The sequence below is a fragment of the Nicotiana tabacum genome, chromosome 16 (assembly GCF_000715075.1).
Source record: "Nicotiana tabacum cultivar K326 chromosome 16, ASM71507v2, whole genome shotgun sequence".
NCBI classification, from domain to species: domain Eukaryota; kingdom Viridiplantae; phylum Streptophyta; class Magnoliopsida; order Solanales; family Solanaceae; genus Nicotiana; species Nicotiana tabacum.
The window spans coordinates 26,833,881-26,839,350 of NC_134095.1; the positions used below are offsets into that span (position 1 = coordinate 26,833,881).

A 5,470-nucleotide genomic window follows, 5' to 3' on the forward strand; every position below is an offset into this window, starting at 1 on the left:
GGCAGACTATGAAGAAGAAGAAGATTAATCTCTTCTAACAAAACTTTTTGTTTAGTCGCCGTGAAGTCACCGCAGTCGCATAAATCTAACATGCTTCGAACATGCTTTTAAATCTCTTATTTTCACTGCTCTGAAAAAAGAAAAAATAGCAAATCCAAACAGTCATTATACACATTCCATGTACGAAAAGCACACGTATGATAGATAGAAGGAAAGGGAAAAATAAGGAAAATGAATGAATTTGAAGATTTTGGAGAATCATTTATTTGTCCTCGGATGGCCAAAGATGAAAGATGTGATGCGGGAGAGTTTAGGTAGTTTAGGAATCAATGCCACTGAAGCTAGTTATTAGAATGTAAATCCTGACTGAATCATCTGTGAAAGAGAACTATGATGTACAATGATGCAGGTTGCTTTCTGAGAATGACACATTCACATGATTTGAAACTGACAGACTAGTGAATAGCCTAGAGTAATCAGCAGGAAAAAGACGCTGAGCTCATCAAGTTGACAAAGGAAAATTGGAATCCCAGTATAAACAGCGATAATTATATTGGTCCTTCTGCCTAGCAAGATATCCGAATGTTTTTACTTCAAACAGAAGCTTTCATCCCCCGCTTCGCCTATCTTCAAAAAGCGATGTCGATAAAACTCTTTAAAAGAGATCCGCTTCTCTGCAGATATAGGAAGATCTATCAAACTTAAATGAAGTAGGAAGGCAATACAAATGATATTGATTACAGGAATCTGCAGACCTGGGTCGATAGACAATAGTCTCGAGCATAAGTCAACAGAATCAGGGTGCAACTGAGGAATAATCAGCTCAGAGAAAGGAAGACACGGAGACGCCTTGATATTCTGTAGTATCTATATTAAAAACATAAATAATTGATAAGTGGACTAACGAACAGAGGGAGGCCTTTGCATTGAAGAAAATGCTGTTACCTGAACACTAATCCTACCATGGAAAGGAGGGTAACCATTAAGTAGTTCAAACAGAATTGCACCAAGACTCCACATATCAACCTATTCAGAAGAATATGCATCAGCTTGTCTCATCTGTGTTATATAGTTGTATTAATTAGTTTCTTACCTTTGAATCATATTTTTGAAATTGAAGAATTTCTGGAGCCATGTAAAAAGGGGAACCACAAATGGTTTCTGCAAAGTCGTCCGGATTTAACATTCTGCTCCAAGAATAAAAAGATAAAGAGATAGTTAATGATGCCAAGTATTTTAGCTTCCCTGTTTCAGAACTCCATATCAAGTTCCTTTACCTTGAGAGACCAAAATCAGCAATCTTAAGAATCGGGTCATTTCCAAGCTAGATAAGAGAATGTTCTGAACCAGAAATGAACTTAAATTAGAACATTCCCAGACACAATAAAGATTAAATAAATGAGATGAACATTATATTTCGAGCATAAGTATTCAAAAGTGAACAAAATTCAATAAGAGAAAAATGACGATAGAAACTTGCAAAAACAAAATGATTATCAGGTAGGGAGGACTTGTGAGTCATGCGGCCTACTTGTAGATTTATTATGCGGTTGTACTAAATTCTGTAGGTTCTATGCTAGTAAAACCTTCTTCATTTCTTCTCGTAGATATATATCACCATTTCTACTTTTCCTTTTGACAAATTTTTCGGACTTTATGCATTTTCATGCTTCCCCGTTCCCTTCTTCAACATATCTCAAGAATTAGGCCCCAATTTTATCTCTCAAACTTTATTTCCCCTTTCGAGACCTTTCCCTAGGTTACACGGTTTTTTCCCTTCAATTTCGAAACCTGAAGTTGATGCAAGATCAAGAATGCTAAAAATCCAAAAAATTCAAGTGAAGAATCCATTCAAGATTAAGATTTTTTTTCCTTAAAGATTAGGATTTGTTATTTCTTATTTCCTAGTAATTTAATTCTTGTTTTAGTAGGATTATATTTGTAGTTCTAGTCAAACTAGGATTGTTAGTTGGTATCCCATTCTTACCAGAATTCTTTTTCCTATTTCAGTTAGGATAGATTTTCTTAGCCTTATTCTTATTCTAGTTTAATTAGGAGTAGTTTTCCTTAACCTCATCAATTTTACTCATTGTAAGGCCTATTTAAAGGGTTTACTATGCTGAAAATAAACATTGGTGATTAGTTTTTCTAAGCTTTTGCTTCAAAAATGTGATTGATCTTTTATTTCATTCTTCTTCCTTTATTCAACGCTTCTTGCAATCTTGCGTGATTGAGGAACATGTGGGTGGGGTTGCTTTCCATCTTACATTCTTCTAACGTGAGTTTGAAGAACGCTTTCACTAGTTTTGTGAAAAACTTTAGCGGGGTGCTTTTGTTTTTCTCTCTTCTTTGTATTTGAGAGGTGCAAAACCTTGAAAGTACATCAGAAGTACACCTAGCATTTCTAAATTACATGTGCATCATAAACATTCAGCTCAAGGCGATGAAAGGGCGCTGAATATCAGCTCAAGACATTAATAGGATTTTGAAATGCTAGTTGAGAAAAAAACACATTTCAGACAAATAATTTAGCGCAAAAAGGTGAAAAAGAAAAGCTAAAACTATTCAGCAACCTGATTCCAGCATGCATTTGGTGGACAAATTGGAAAAAAAGAAACTTTAGATGTTTTGAGGATACAAGTAATTCCATCCAGAGGATAAAATTAAATTGTATATTACTTTTCCTTTTTTGGTGTAGAGAGCTCTGTAAATGATTGTGAATCCATACTTGAAGTCACAGGATCCCTGTAAGTTTTTGGTAGGGGGATATCAAAAAAAATTGTATCTATTCATCAGCACAATCATTGGAAAATATATATGAAACATGTTACCAGTTTCAAAGACTATTCAGCAACCTAAAAATAAGCTTGGTTCATTTGGAAAAATGATTCAAGCATCAGGTTTTATCCACCTCCACGTGGGACTAGCTAAGCTCTAAGTGATAAGCAAAATTGCATAATGATATATTGCAATAGAAAAACGAATCAAAGATGTATAAATATGTCTTGGGTGAAAAACAATCTGAGTATACTTCTAGTCCTAGGTGTTTTTCAAATTAGTTGATAACACTTCCGGTTTTAGCAGTGCGTATTGAAATGTATTTTGTTTATGAAGACACAAAAGCTTGTACCTCTGGCTTCAAGTCACGATGGATAATTCGGTGTGAGCTTAGTACCTCTAGACCAGCTCCTACAGTATTGCAATCAAAATGGCATTAGTTGTACAAGATTTGTGAAAGGACATCTTGGTATAAGAAAAAAAGCAGAGAAAAGATTCTGAATGAAAATTTACCAATCTGTTTCATAAATTTTATAGCTACACATTCTTGAACTCTGCCATGATTTCGGATATAAGAAGCCAGATCTCCTCCAGCACAAAACTCCAAGACAAGGAAAATACAGTTTTCAGCCTGAGGGACAGATCAGTTGTCTCAAATTAAGAACTGAGGGAGAAGCACATCACTAGATTTTCTGATGGTTATGATTGGATCTTTTGGTCTGAAGCATGAAACTTATACAAAGATTATGCTACACCTTCTGCTTAATGAGTATCAACTTTGCGAGTTAAGCTTTTTAAGGAAAATGGACATAAACAAGCCATACACTGATGCATGTGAAGAACTTCAAAGCTAAACCCTCCAAAACCCCGCGAATAAATTCTTTAGGGTCACAGCTTTTACTGTATCTAGTGCATAAATTATGAAGCACTACTTCATCTTACGATTAAAAGCTATGACGCTATAATTTACAGCTGAAATCACATGCTCAGAGTGGATAATGACGCACAAAAGAAAGTAGAAAAGATAAAAGTTTTTCCTTGGCCAATCACATCTTTGGATATTATGCACCCAATTTAACTTTTCCACTTTCCTATCAACACCTTCCAGACATGGTGCTCTTTGCAAAAGCACCTTCTTTATAAATTTTTTTAATTTCCAAATTAGAAGAGAGATGGAGAAAGACCACCATTTTTGGTCTGAGTTTATCTCCTTTTTTTTTCACAAAAATTACCCATCCAGGCATCCACTATTGCTCATTAAAATATCACAAAAGAAACAGAATTTTAAGGGATCCAGTGAAATTTCTCAATCAAAATTGTTCTTAGCCGTTAACCCCTTGCTACCCAAATATCAATACTTGAGCTTACTTGCTCAATTTGTCAGAATTCTAAAGTTAAGACAATTGTTCAATTATTATAATTTGTTTTTGGGATAAATGAGAAATCAGTTGTTTCCATCTGGAGCCACCCCTTTACCCTTCTCCACATAAATACCAAACTTGATTCACCACCAAAATTCAAACGTAGCTGTACTCATTTGCAGTTGAACCTCTCTCTCTGTCTCTCTCTCTCTATATATAATGAGAAATCAGTTGTTTCCATCTGGAGCCACCCCTTTACCCTTCTCCACATAAATACCACCCTTCTCCACATAAATACCAGACTTGATTCACCACCAAAATTCAAACGTAGCTGTGCTCATTTGCAGTTGAACCTCTCTCTCTATATATATATAAACAATTCTATTCACATAAAATGTTACTTCAATCCAACAACAACAACAACAATCCAGTATAATATCACTAGTGGGTCTGGAGAGGGTAGTATGTACGCAGACCTTAGAGTGGTTGTTTCCAATAAATCCCCGCATGCTTCCCTCCAAGAACTCCCCACCTTGCTCTTGGGTGACTCGAACTCACAACCTCTTGGTTGGAAGTGGAGAGTTACTTCAATCCAATTCCATTAAAATTGTGCAGAAAATCATAAAGCTATTTGGAATACTCAATTATATATATATAAAAATAGCACAAACCTGAAAGATATCGAAAAGGCGAATGATGTTAGGGTGATTAATAGAAGACAAAAAGGTGAGTTCACAGTCCAAGCAATTTTTGAGTTGGCGAGTGAGGTTGAGGAGGTTGATTTGCTTCAACGCCACCACTTTTCCGCTTGTACGGTGCTCCGCTTTCCACACCGTCGACGACGAGCCTCCGCCGAGCCTACACGTCAGCGTGTACTCTCCGACCGTCCGGGGATCAGCTTCCATTGTATTCTGTGTGTGTGTGTGTGTGTTTTAAGCAAACTGTGTGTTTATTCTTTGGCTTTGGGAAATTTTGTAGAAGGGGTGCCGATGCTTTTTGGCCTTTTTTTTCCCCACATCAAACAGTTTTCAAAATCATTTAGAGGAAAAATATAGAATTGAAATTCAAGTTTAAAAAGAGTTTATGGAATTGGGATTGTGTTTTGACATAAATTTTTCTTGAAAAGAAAAAGTAAAAAAATTTCAGCAAAAATTGATATTTTCCTTGAAATATACCTTTAAACCAGTGTTTTAAATGGTAGGAGTGAAATCTTTAAAAAATTTAATTTTTAAATTAATAAATATAATATTATAACAGCCAAGAATATAAAAAAATGTAATAAAAGTTCATGAAAACGAGAAAGAATTAAAAACACTCATAGAAAATAAAAT

General features: G+C 35.2%; 1 pseudogene; it reads right to left on the reverse strand.

Annotated features, from left to right (window-relative positions):
- Window positions 1-315: 315 nt before the first annotated feature.
- LOC107803719 (serine/threonine-protein kinase ATG1t-like) lies at window positions 316-5,173 on the reverse strand (annotated as a pseudogene).
- Window positions 5,174-5,470: the final 297 nt, after the last annotated feature.